The 14,750-nt window shown below is 40.2% G+C and overlaps 1 protein-coding gene across 7 annotated transcripts in view; it reads right to left on the reverse strand.

Annotated features, from left to right (window-relative positions):
• The window catches only part of KLHL32 (kelch like family member 32), a 261,906-nt gene that overhangs the window by 135,479 nt on the left and 111,677 nt on the right, over positions 1 to 14,750 (reverse strand). The window lies entirely within an intron of this gene.

Consider the following 14,750-nt stretch of genomic DNA (forward strand, 5'->3'; position numbering starts at 1 on the left):
CATACAGAGGTAGTTTCTTAAAACGCTAATATGGTCAAACAAGAAAGAAACATTACTTAAAAATACTGATGTCCAAAAATGGTTAGGCCTCTGGAAGAATGAATAAGGCTGATTCCATTGTTTCTCTATAGTTGGCTACCCCCTTGTCACTGCTAGGTGCTCAAGCAGAAATGAAAACAAAGAACCAGAGCAAATGATTACACTGTGGGGTGATTCATGCTAAGCCATTGGTGGACACAGAAGGGCAGAGGAGCACTTGACTGGGAATGCCTAATTTCATGGAAGGAAGCTGTGAACTATTATTTTCCCCTGAAAAAATCACTAATATCCAATTTCATTTGGGAAATCCCTTGTATTTGCTTTATAAAGAATGGAGGCATAATATGGCTCTAGGGTCCATTGTAGGAACACGGGCAAGTCATGACATGTTTGTTTTTACCACTGTCATATACAAAACAGGAGATGACCACTACCTACTTGCATAAAGTCTACATAAGGATAAAATGAGATAACCCAGGTACAATTCTTAGACTAACACCTGGCACGTTTTATAGAGTTAAAAAAAAAAAAAAGGAGCTGCTTTTTTTTTTAAATTATTGTTGTCAATCCCATAAACAAATAAATCTACTTCACATATAACAATACCCTATTTCCAGTGTTTACACACCGCCTACTACATACCAGCTACCTTGTGGTGTAATTTCATAGGTTTTCTTTCCTTTTTCCACCCTTCCCCACTCCTCACTCCTGCAAGGTAAATACCATCCCCACGAGGCAAATGAAGAAACTGAGGGCAGAGAAATTCACCCATTCAATTAGCAAACCTTTCCTAAGTGTCTACAGTATTCCAGGAACCTTTCTGGGGACTGCAGTATGACAAGACAAATTCCCCCATTGGGTGGTGTTCAGAGTCTAGGTTTGAGCCAACCAGGTAGACTTGTAGTGCGACTGACTGACCAGAGGAAAACAAAAGATAAAGGTTTGAAGGAAGGATCAAGAGTTCCATTTGGGGATATATGTTAAGTTTATGATGCCTATTAGTCATCCGAATGGAGATGTCAGACAGAGACACATAGGTCTAGTTGGCAAACTACAAGCTCCATACCAAATCTTCCTAGCACATAGTTGTATATGATCTATGAGCTAAAAACAGTTTAAGAAAAAATAATTTTTACTTGCATTTTTAAAAATGTAATTTTATGGGGCACCTGGGTGGCTCAGTGGTTTAAGCCTCTGCCTTCAGCTCAGGTCATGATCTCAGGGTCCTGGGATCGATCCCCGCATCGGGCTCTCTGCTCAGTGGGGAGCCTGTTTCTCCCTCTCTCTCTGCCTGCCTCTCTGCCTACTTGTGATCGCTCTCTGTCAAATAAATAAATAAATAATATTAAAAAAATTTTTAAAAATGTAATTTTATTTTTTCTAATAAACTTGATTAGATGTGTTAGGAGGCAGGCTGACAACATTAATCTCACTGATCTCCATCAGAGCTCTTGGGTGACCAGGTGCCTTGTCAGTGAGCAGTCATATTTTGAAAGGAATCTTTTGTTCTGATCGTTACATCGCAACAGTGGGCTTAAAGTATTCAGGAAATTGTGTTGCAAACAGATGTGCTGTCATCCCGGCTTTCTTGCTCCAGTTACAGAGCACAGGAAGAGTAGATTCAGCATCTTTCTTAGGAGCCCTGGCATTTTCACGTGGTCAGTGAGCACTGGCTTCAACATAAGGTCACTAGCTGCATTAGCCCCTAACAGGAGAGCCAACCTGTCCTTTGAAGCTTTAAAGCCAGGCATTGACTTCTCTTCTCTCGCTATGGAAGTGCTAGATGGCACCTTCTTCCATAAGACTGTTTTGTCCACATTGAAAATCTGTTGTTTGGAGTTTCCACCGTCATGAATTATCTTAGCTAGATCTTCTGGAGAACTTGCTGCAGCTTCTACATCAGCACTTGCTGCTTCTATTTGCACTTTGATGTTATGAAAACAGCTTCTTTCCTTAGACCTCTTGAACCAAGTTCTGCTAGCTTTGAACTTTTATTCTGTAACCTCCTCATGTCTCTCAGTGGTCAGAGAATTGAAGAGAGTTAAGTCCTCACTCTGGATTAGGCTTTGGCTTAAGGGAATGTGGTAGCTGGTGGGATCATCTCTCAGACCACTAAAATCTTCTCCACAGCAACAGTTTGGTCGTTTTCCTTCTTTACCATTCACGTATAGTTCACTGGAATAGCACTTTTAATTTCCTTCAAGAGGAAATTCACAACCTGGCTAATCATTTTTTTTTATTCGTTTATTTTTTTATTTACAGCATAACAGTGTTCATTGTTTTGGCATCACACCCAGTGCTCCATGCAGTACGTGCCCTAATCATTTGATGCAAGAGGCCTAGCTTTTGGCCTGTCATGCCTTGCTAAGACTAACCATCTCTAGCTTACAATTCTTCCTCTCATCTGAATACTTAGAGACCAATGTAGGGAGATTAACTGGCTTAATTTCAATAGAAGGAGGCCCAAAGAGAAGGAGAGAGACAGAAGAATGATCAGTCAGTGGAGCAGTCAGGACACATAGAACATTTATCAATTGTTTGTGGTATTATATAGGTTTGGTTCATGACACCGCAAAACAATTAAAATCACAACAACAAAGATCACGGATCACAGATCACCAAAGCCAATACAATAATCATGACAAAGTATGGAATGTTGCAAGAATTCTCAAAATGTGACACAGAGACACAAAGCAAGCAAACAGTATTCGGACAATGGCAGCAAGAGACTTGCTGGACACAGACCTCCCACAAACCTTAAACTGGTAAAAAATAAAAAACAAACAAACCCCCCCCAAAAAAACAAATAAAAAAACCACCGAAGTATCTGCAGGGCCCCCTGGGTGGCTCAGTCATTTGAGCATCCAACTCTTGATTTCAGCTCAGGTCATGATCTCAGGGTCATGGGATCAGGTCCCACATCTGCCTTTGCACTCAGCAGAGTCTGCTTGAGGATCTCTCTGTCCCTCTGCCCCTTCCCCAACTCAGATACACATACGTGTTCTCTCTCTCTCTCTCAAACAAACAAATAAATAAAATCTAAACAACAACAACAACAACAAAAACCCAGTATCTGCCAAGTGCAACAAAGCAAAACACAATATAATGAAGCATGTCTATAATACACTATAGGATGTGTCAAAAGATATGAAATTAAAATTTTAGTCATTCCATTTACTGGAACTTAGCTCATTTATTTACATATTTGTCCCTGGCTATTTTCATTCTACAACAGTAGGGCTGAGCAGTTGCAAAATAACTTTATGTGGCCTGCAAAGGCTAATTCTTTACTATCTGACCCTACACCAAGAAAGTTTTCCAGTCCCTGATCTGGAGTGTAAATAGGGGCTGGGAGTCAATAGCATAATATTGTTCAAAATAACATGGCTCCAGATGACCTCACAAAGGAAGCTCGTGAGATAAAACAGGAAGATCCTGACACGTGAAGTAATTCAGAGCCTACAGAGGAGGAGGAACAAGCAAAGTCATCTAGAAAGGAATGATGGGAAAGGGACCTGAGGGGCACGAAGTAAGAGCCCACAGAGTGCCGAAGCCCAGAGAAAAGAGACTCCCATGGAGAGCCAGGTTGGTTGCACTGAATGAAGCTGAGAATGAAGCACCATTAAATAATGGTGACATTATTTAATCAACTTGGCAATATCTGGGATTGTCAAAAGCCATTTCAGTAGAGTGTTGGAAGTCTTGGGACTTGAAGAGTGGAAAAGTGAGTAAAAATGAGTAAATGTAAGTTCATGCAACTTCTTTCACAGTTCTGCTGCGAAGACAAGTAAAGAAATAAGTGGTAACTGAAGGGGTATAAAAGAACAAAGTAAAGGATTTTGAAACACGAATGACACAGCAAGTTTATTTGCTGGTGGGAATGTTCCAGTGGAGAAGGAGAAAGTGATGACAGAAAAAAAAGTGGGATTTGGGGAGTGAAGCCTGAGAGGATCAGAGGGCATATGATGCAAAGCTTACGTGGAGAGTTTAACTTTTGACAGGATACCTCTTCCATCATAAACAAGAGGAATACACAGAACAAGTGCATAGAGGATTGGGGGTTTGATGGCGAAAAGATACAAATCTTGTCTGCATCTATCATCACAACGGAAGGTGAGTTTTCCTTGTGCTATGTGTACCGGAGGTAGGGTAATAGGGGTAGGGGGTAGGGTTTGAGAAGAGAGAAGAAATGAGAAAATTACCAGGAAGAGGAGGAAAAGAAATTTACTTGGAAACCAATTAGCACTGCCTGGCAAAAATGAGTGTCCATCTGAGATTTGGAATCATGGACTGGAAGTGAAAATGGTAACTTTTCCCAGCAACCACCACAGAGTTGATACTTACAGTGGAATGCAATGGATAATTCTCTAAAAATTGCCACAGGCTGGAATCAGTCTTGGTTCCCTCTAAGGTCAGTGGCTCTTTGATTTGTGTCAGATTGTTCCTACCCTGACAGATCCATGCATGGCTATCATAGATTTTTCAGGACCTAGATCTATTCAATTACCATATATCAAATGGGTTTTTTTCCTCCTTGCAAAGTAAAATGCAAATTAACCTGTTATTTTGGGGGTAGTACTCTATTACCACACTTCAATTATTCATTCTATCAGAACTAGTACAACTTTTGGAGCACGATACATTTCAGATACTTCACTATTCTCCATACACAAATAATTCAGGCCCCTAATTATCCGTTTCCAATAAATGTAGTGGTGTGTTGATCTGGCATTGCCAACCACTATTCAGTCCACTCAGGTCTGAGAAAGCATTCGCTGTGTATTTCTTTGTCTTCAGCGCATCCCTAACATCTAGTAAGGTTATTTTATTTTATTTTATTTTTAAATTTGATAGAGAGAGAGAGACAGCGAAAGCAGGAACACAAGCAGGGGAGTGGGAGAAAGAGAGAAACGGGCTCGATCCTAGGACTCTGGGATCATGACCTGAGCCAAAGACAGACGCTGAATGACTGAGCCACCGAGGCACCCCAACATCTAGTAAGTTTTTAACAAGAAGGTACTCATTAGGTTTTTGATGAGTTAGTGGCTCTCAATCTGAGAATAAACTGTGTTTTTTTTTTTAATGAAGAATACAAATGAAATAAAATGCTCACAAATTAACTGAGGGTATTCGATGTATTTAAATCAGTCCTTCATCTGAATGTCTGCATCATTATTCTATTCAAATGGAATACCGACTTGTAATAGAAATCTTCTCAAAATTTCTGTTTGGCCTAGTTTTTGTTTTGTTTTTTTATCTTGAAAGCAACCACAAAAACCATATATTTTTGCTACCAGGTTGTTTTTTTTTTTTTTTTTTTTTTAAACCTTACACTGGAATTGTAAAACTCCCATATACTACTACTTCGTACAAATACTAAATGCTTCCAGCAGAGGGCTCAAGAATTCTATTTTAAGGAAAAAACTTTAAAAAGCTCACCGTCCAAAAGCAGCTATTATAAAACTCCTTCAGAAGGCAATGCTCACAAAAAACAAAAACAACAACAAAAAAAAAACATTCCTCCTCCTAATCAAGTAATTTCAGATCTATCGATTTATTTGAAATAACCAAAATGCAGGGCAGCTGGGTGGCACAGTCTATCAAGCATTGGACTCCTGATTTCAGTTCAGGTCATGATCTCAGGGTTGTGAGATCAAGCCCTGAGTCAGGGTCAGGCTCCAGGTAGGGCATGAAGCCTACTTAGGATTCTTTCTCTCTCCTTCTACCCCTCCTACCCCTTGCCTCGAGATTGCTCTCTTTCTCTCTCAAAATAAATAAATAATAAACAAATAAAACAATCCAAATGAAAGAAAAAATTAGATTTATGATAACATAGCCTTTATGGATAAATGTACCTTTATCTAACTCTAGGAAAGAAACTGAGTTTATAATACTGTGGATAAATGTACTTTTATCTAATTTCAGAGAAGAAATTAAGTAAATTATAGACACAAAAATTTCTATAAAACTACTTAGGCATATGAGTAAAGGCCAGGGTGGGGGTTGGGGGGGGAAGAAAGACAGCATATAATTCGTGAGTAAATGCAAATGTGGGTGAATAGAATTTGGTTGACTATTGTTTTTCACTTTTAGTCTTATTTTTGTTTGTGTAAACGTTTGGGTGATTTTTTTTTATTTTCAAAGATGAAAAATGATATGCCTTATTTTTAGTACTGAAAACAAGGATGGAACACAATTTAGAAAGCAAGCAGAATGGTTTATTTATGGAACAGCTTGGGAATTTGGAGACACTTCATTTTCGAAGTCAGAACTAATGGAATATAGCATCACTTTATTCAGGCCTGCAAATAACATGAAAGTACCTCTGGGATTTCAAAGATGTTCAGAGGTCCCAAATCTCTTTATTTACCCTATTTATTTACTTACATGATATCTCATTTTGAGATGGATCTGAGGCACCAATACAAGCATTTCTCTAAAAATTAGGAACATAAATAACTCAAACTAAGAGAAAATAAGAAACAAAAAATATTATGAAGTCAGGAGAGGAGGTATATATATCTATGTATGTATACACATACATATATGTTTTTATATCTTTATAAACAATTTTTTAAAGATTTATTTATTTGACAGGAAATATGAGCAGGGCAGGAAGGAGCAGAGGGAGAGGGAGAAGCAGGCTCCCCACTGAACAGGGCTGAGCAGGAAGCCCAACACAGGGCTCCACCCTAGGACTCTGGCTGGGATCATGACTTGAGTCAAAGGCAACATTCAATGTTGCCTTTTATATTAAGGCCTGATAGATGAAGTAGAGAATCATGAAGCCTGATAGACTGTGTCTCTTCTGGGAATCCATTATGTATATAATTTCTCCCAAATGAACTTTTAGTGAGAGTTGTCTCAGAAAACAGGCTGAGGCTGGAGTACAATTATTCTCTTTTGCTGAATCAGGGGAAAGGCTTATGTACTTTAAAAAGCCATCAATAGGCTAACAACTTCTTATGAAATTTAATAAGCTAATCAAGTTTCTCCATTAAATAAACTGTTAACCTTCCTCCATTCAGAGGTGATTTGATTGAGCCCCTAAGGAAGGGTCAGGATTTCCTTAGGGAATAATTCAGAGAGCAGCCAAACTCACAAATTCTAATGATCAAGAAAGGGCACTGCTTAGAAATACTGTTCATCCACCACTGCAAAGGAAAAAAATTCTGATGGGTACCATAAAATATAAAATATTTGGCCTTGATACTTTCTGCTAAAACATTTAAAAGAAACAAGTGCCCAGAAGTACAAAATCTACCCTGGATTAACCAAGTGGGTTGACCTACTATTTTAAGTTGCTGGATATTAGCCAATTCTACTTTGGAGGACATTAGCTAGAAAGGGACTGTTTATTGCCCCACTTGTGACAACAGAACCACTATCAAAAGCATACAGAAAATACTTTTCTTCCTATTCCCTATACTGGCAACGGGTGGGGGCAGGAAGTAGAGAGAGTTGGAAGGACAGAAGAGGAAAGAGAGGGAACACATCCAGCTCATTTGAAGGGAATTTTATAAATAAATAAAGATAAGGTTAAAACGCAGAGGGACCACACTCATTCTTGTCATCCAACGCTATCTCAGATATCCAGAGACCCTCCTCAGGTTACCAGTATGCATGCTCTGTACACAATGAGCTCAAGCACACAAAGGGTTCCTCAGCACAGAATTAACATTGAGAAAGATCACAAGTGCTATCAGCATGTTTAAACAAGTGTTGTTTTCCTAAGTGATTTTCACAATATCTCAAAGGAAAATATCTATGCCTAAAATGTGACTATCACCCAAGTAGAATGCTAGACTAATGTAATTGAGGTCTGGCAACATTTTCAGTTTGCCTGCTAACAGCTTTCAGGCTCCAGCCCTCCCTCCTCCATGTTTTCTCCACACCTGGGAAAAAGTAAGAGAAAGATTGAGTGTTCTCTCCCTTGGTGCCGGTAGGAAGTTCAAACCACACAAGTCCCTGCCTGAGTGAAGGCTCCTTCAGCTCCCTCCCCTAACCACAAAAAAAGTCAAAGCCAGTCACCCCCTACTTGCCCTCTGAAGCCATTTTTGGACTCGGTTGGGAGCCAGCCTGCTCTCCCCAGAAAGCCTCATTGTATGAATAATAAACCTTTTTGCATCCTCTTGGTATGCATGTGGTATTACCAGTCTCAACATCTGAATCAAATTTTGCATAAGGAAGGGAGCCATTCTGTTTCTGGAGAATGCCTATAAGACAACTCAGAAACCCCAAACTTGCAAATTATTCGAGAAAAGTCAGGAAACTTAAAACAAAACAAAAAAACAAACATAAAACCTCAAAGTAATCAGTTTTGTTACCAAATGAAAGCAGATCTCAGAAGTGTGGCCAGTTAAATTTCTTCACAGAGATATTTTAGATGTTGCTATGCTGAGCAAATGGCTTTATAATTCTTGCAGTAGAAACTAACACCTGAGTACATTCTGACCAGACAGCACACACAAATTCAATCTAGGACAGGCTGGCATGAAGTAGAGACTGTTAATTAGAACTGGTCCTGCTCTACAGGGGGGAGGTGCTCCCACGTGATTTCCCTCTGTCTGAATCGACTGTTCCCCTTGAGGAACAGACAGACTTGAGGCCCTGTGAGTCCTTGGGTTCTTGTGTCCTCAGCTGAGGAAAGCAGGCCTTTGAAAATCTCGCTTCTCCTTTTCTCACAATAAATGATTAGGTTTCAACTCGTCCTTCCCACTTTTGGCCACCAAAACATGTCAACATTTATCGCTTTTCTTGACATCTTGGGAAGTCATAAAAATTCCATTTGGCCTATGGTTCTTGTCTATCAAGTCAGCTGACACTTTTGTGAAACCATGAGTGGGAACATGGAACATCTTCACCCCAAAAGAGTAAGTGGATACATCTGCTTGTGCGTTTGTTTTTGACCCACTGATAAAAGAGAAAATCTCTCCAAGAGCAAATAATGCAGAGTTTTTAAAGATCCACACAAGCAAAAAGTCATGGATGAAATTCAGCTTCCTTCATTTCAGTCTCTCAGACCTTCCAGTATGGACACCGGAACAGCTCTGACAAGAATTAAGGTGAAGAGAAAATGACCACTTTGCATAATTCAAAATATTCTTCCTGAGAATGTGGATTTTAGACTGTGCCCTCTAGAATCTTGGGCACAGTGCAGGTATCTTCAAGGCCTTTTGCCTGCCAGGCTTCTGTAGGCTCGGCCAGATGCAGAAAGGATTCTACGGCTACAGTATTTAGGAATTCAGGAATAGCCTGAATGTTGCTCTCCAGAAACTTATTAAAGAAAAAATTTCTCCCAGGTTTATTCATATGCTACCATTTAGTTCAACTAGGTTATGTTTACAAGTAAATCTTATGGGGACTTTTTCCATGTAAAGCGACACATTTATCCCTGTGTAGGGATGGTCCACGGGAAGCAGTTCCAATTAAGATTCCTGTCATTCTGCTGCTGGGCCTGGTGCTAAGGTCTATAGAGAAAAACATTCTACTATGGAGAATACAGTTTCAGTGATCATCAAAACGGAATGCTACAATGTATGCCTTTTCAATGCTATGTAGAAAGATCATGTGAACTTATTAAGGAATCAAATAATCAGGAAGAAAAACTTGACTGCACAGTGCATGACTATTAAGGCATAGTTTCCTTGAGTTTACAATTTCTTAAAAAGAAATAATGTATTTATTTATTCAAGAGAGAGGAAGAGAGAGTAGGGAGAGGTGGGAAGGGCAGAGGGAAAAGGAGAAACAGGCTCCCCGCTGAACAGGGATACTGAAGCAGCACTCGATCCCAGAACCCTGGGACCCTGACCCGAGCTGAAGGCAGATGCTTAACTGACTGAGCCACCCAGGCGCCCCAAGTTTACAATTTCTGATTGCATGAATATCTTTACATAATCTTTACATAATTGTGTAACCACAATTATAGCTAAAATTTTTTTTTACTTAAGAGTATCATACTTTCCCACATTTCCAAGGAAAGACTTTAAAATATTAATATTAATGGTTACACAAAGTATCCTTGTGAAGACTGTACTAAAACATTTTCTGGATCAGAGGAAAGTAATTAGGATGGGAGTCCCGAGGAGATGGGCTCCACCACATGCTGAGGAGCCAAGGCTGGAGTTACTGGATAATGAAGAGAAAAGCAAGGGAACACAGGTACCAATGCGTCCTTTCTCTTCAGATGGCCTTATATGACATGGCTGGTTCATGGCTGAAAAAGTCGTCAGTTCCTGGAGACAGCAAATTTTAAAGGGGACTATAAATGTCACTGTCATTTGGTGAATAGTTCCTCTCTCCATCAGGCTACAAGGGACAGAACAGGACAGTTCTCTGGAAAGTAAGAGGAAGCTAACTAGCCTTAAGGAAGTTAGCTCCACTGTAAGGAAGGTCTTTAGCACCGTACTTACTTAGCATATAGTCTGTCCTCCTTAACATCTTCACAGCCGGAGTGCTAAACAGTGAACTTTATTGTGGTGCTCAGCTCTGTTTGCTCTCCTATTTTGGTCCTTAAGTTACTCAAATTCCTAGAGGCTTATTCCAGGAGACTTCGAGGTCACAAGTCCTTCCATCTTTTCTCTTTCTAGAAGGATCTTGGTGTTAACTGCTAATCACTATCCCTGGGCTTTCTTAGCAACACCTGCTCACTCCTGAGTGGCTGACCTTTTGTCTGTTAGGACTAGGAGTCCTCTTCCCAGGCAACATCTCCATCAGAATCCTTTTTTCCTCGCCTTCTTCTTTCCTGGTCTGAAATAGGAACGAATTCCTGGCCAGAGCTGGAAAGTGAGGAGACTGAAGGAGGCTAGGGAACGGGTGTAGTCTTGCCTACCAGATTAAGTGAGAGTTTGTGTTTTCTTAGGGTTACTTTGTCCCTTCCTCCCTAAGGCCGAGTTGCCCAGCAACAGTTTACATCACGCCACTTGCTTCTGACCTGGCTCCCAGCGCCAGCCCAGAATAGGACCTGGAGAGTAGCCTGGCTGCTTTGTCCCTTGTGGCTGCTTCTGCTCTTTACGGCTGAGCAAACACACCCAACGAGGTCTGCGATAGATCCCTGCCTCAGCACAAGCTGTGCCCTAAAGTCAGGCATGCCCACAGGAAGGGCACGTCTCTAATCAGTGTGAAGGTAGAGTGTGTGCTGAAAGTGCGTGCACTTTCAGAGGAAGCATTAGCATTAGGGGAAAAGTCTGCTTTCTCTTTAAAATTTCCTGGATGAAATCTGTGACCAACTTTAAGAAGATTATGCCTTATGCATGGAGGAGGAACGCACACACGTCTTGTTATACGTAGCTGCATTCACTCATCACGCCCACATGATACTTCCAATTTATCTCCCAAGATGGCAACAATTTTCAGACATTTAAAATACTTACCTTTTATACTACGCTTACTACTACTGACTAAAGGTATAATCAACTGTCAGCAGAAATAGCTAGAGGTAGACAAGTTCAATGTTAACCCTGATTTTACAAATCTGTATCATGGCTAAAGACAACAGATTAGTGAATATTAGTGAATATCCACAATCGTTCATTAACAATTAAGAAATTGAAGAGCAATACTTTTATTCCTGCTTCCATATGCCAAAGTCTTTGCCTCATGCTAACATCAGTTTCAGAGTAAGAGAAAGCAGCTTCTTTGCATCTCCCAAGCATATTGCAATTTCACTTTTTGCCATTATCTGTGTTCATGTCTCAAAGGGAAAACAGAATTATTATAAAGCCATTTTGGTGTTTAAGAGAGCAAAGTACCATGGATGCTATCCAAGAAAGCCTGTATCAATTTCCACTGTGCAGCAATGAGTCATCATACATCGAGTTCAAGGGCAACAACTCGGAGCCCTTATGAACTGAGTGTTGCAAAGGCACCCAGGATGAGAGAACCATCAAGGGTTCACTTTCTGAAATGTCCAAATGCTCCCCTGCCTCCTTCAACAAAGTAGAACAAAGATGACTTAACCTTTCCTCGGTGGGACAATGGCTCTGAAGCTAAGAGGACTGGGTTTGACTCACTGAGTCAATATACACTGGGAGAGTGATTTGAGTCATTCCCTGCCCTTCCTGGGCTCATCCTCTTCGTGACGGGATCACTGCATTCTTTAGAGCTGTCTAGAAGATTAGGTCAAACACCACACATAAAGGAGCCAGGTCAATGGCCCTGCTCTTGCAGAAGATGTTCCATGAAATGTCAGCCCACTTCCTGTCACTCAGGACACAATCTGAACAGATGAGTTCCTGCTCTATGCCACAGGCTTGTTACTGCTCCGTGGGTACGCACATCAGCAATGGGTCACTGGACAGAATAAGTGCAACTCCGGGTCTGGCCCTAGGGCTTGCCTTTTTTTTTTTTAAGCATTCCTGGCTTTCTTTTTAACTCATAAAACTAGAATATGTGCATATGACTCCTAAGCAATGAGAAAGGGCTGTCGCTCTGCAAACTTGTCAAGCAGTTTTCTTACCTTTCAAAAAGCCCCCTTCAGTCCATGTTTTGTAAGTCCTTTGGGCCACAGGTATTATATATACATAATTGTGAAAGAAACTACCAGGCAATCGAGGCAAACAATAAGACAGCCGCTTATTATATCTGTATGTGTCTTTTACCCCAGGCTTTATAGCATTTTTTCACCTTTCTGTTTACTAATGATTTAAATGTTTTGCAGCCTATAACTTACGAGCTGAAACCATTCCATTATTAATGCAGCCAAATACAAAAGCTACTCACGTGGGTACTTCTATCAAAAAAACACAAAATTCACCATTTCATTCCCATTGCACACCAGCAAAGTATAAGCTATGGGTTATCAATAGTACTTTAGAGGTGAGCAAATGCAGGTGTAATCATATTTTATTTTATTTTATTTTTTTAATTTTATTTATTTGACAGACAGAGACCACAAGGAGGCAGAGAGGCAGGCAGAGAGAGAGGAGGAAGCAGGCTCCCTGCTGAGCAGAGAGCCTAATGCGGGGTTCGATCCCAGGACCCTGAGATCATGACCTGAGCCGAAGGCAGAGGCTTTAACCCACTGAGCCACCCAGGCGCCCCCTGTAATCATATTTTAGACTGAAGAGAGAAACCTACACAAGACACAATTTAGAGCTAGTATCTGTCTTTACATCTATAAACCAAAAAGCATCCAACACATAATTTACTCACCTCACTAGGAATCAGTTTTGGCAACTCAGAATAGAAACTGTCCACATGAATTTCCTAAGGCATGAAATCCGGCTGGGCTGACCCTGAATTTGTGATCTATTTCTTTTGTATTTCCCTTTGCACCTGTGCCTTGATGGATTTTTTTTTTTCCTTTCTACCCACTATTTTTATTTCAACTTCTGAGTTGCCTCAAACACTCCATGAAACATATCTCAAACTCTACCAGCTCTAGAAAGTGGACAATATCATATAGTTTAAAAAGCCTCGAAAGAGGGAAATTTAGTAGGAAAGTGAGCTCCCAACATTCTTCAAGACCCAAATACCACCTTCTCTGTGAAAGTTTGTACTGATGGCCCCAGCTGACCACATCCTCCTTGTCGTCTCCACTGTATCTTGTATTCTGCTTCTGTTGTATCTCCCCAACACAACGAGGACATGTGATTATGTCTATGCCTCTTTCCCCCACTGGGATTTGGGTCCGCCAAGAAAAGAGGTCCTTATTCTAGCATAGAAGACACTAAACCTAAGTTAAATAAAACAAAATTTAAAAAGAAAAAAAACAACTTTATAAAAGACAGTAAACATCCAGTCTGTATGTGGGTCGATTTAGTTGAGTGGCTCTCAAATGAAAATGAGGGGAGAGGGGCGCCTGGGTGGCTCAGTGGGTTAAGCCTCTGCCTTCAGCTCAGGTCATGATCTCAGGGTCCTGGGATCGAGCCCCACATTGGGCTCTCTGCTCAGCAGGGAGCCTGCTTCCCCCTGTCTCTCCACCTGCCTCTCTTCCCTACTTGTGATTTCTCTCTCTGTCAAATAAATAAAAATCTTAAAAAAAAAAAAAAGAAAGAAAGAAAATGGGGGGTGAGGAGTGGAAAAAATGAGTGAAGGCAGTCGAAGGTAGATACTTCCAGGTTTAGATAAGTAAGTCCTGGGATGTAATATACAGCATGGTGATTGTAGTTAACAATACTATTATATATTTGAAAGATACTAAGAGAGTAGATTTTAAAAGTCCTCACTGCAAGAAAAAAAAATTGTAACTATGTGTGGTGACCGATGTTAACTAAACTTACTGTAGTACGTATATGGAATCCTTATGTTCTACAACCAAAACTAATACAATGCTATATATCTGCTATACCTCATTTAAAAACAATTTTAAAAGGAAGGTTTCTGCGTGTTTTCATCTTGACTTCAACAACATAAACTAGTAAAGAAACATGATACTTTGGATCTGGATTCATATTGTCTTTATGCAGTTTAATTTCAATTTTCTCTGAGAGTCATATGTTGACCTGGCTCTCACATTCCATTAGTTGACATTATTATTCTTTCACTTAAAAAAAAAAAGAAAAGAAAATGGGTATTCTCTGGAGATCTCTGTAAATCCCATGACAATTTTAATGAAGAACAATTTTGGCTTTCAAACTGTCACATTATAATCTAATCCTTGAGACCCTGACTCTGAGATATGTGTGGTGGATACCAAGGATACCAAGGTGCTAGACACAGCTTCTTAGAGCTTTTTTAAGCCAATAATGCTGTGATTAATGGAGCTTCAG

This window comes from Meles meles, chromosome 5 (genome assembly GCF_922984935.1).
Source record: "Meles meles chromosome 5, mMelMel3.1 paternal haplotype, whole genome shotgun sequence".
NCBI classification, from domain to species: Eukaryota; Metazoa; Chordata; class Mammalia; order Carnivora; family Mustelidae; genus Meles; species Meles meles.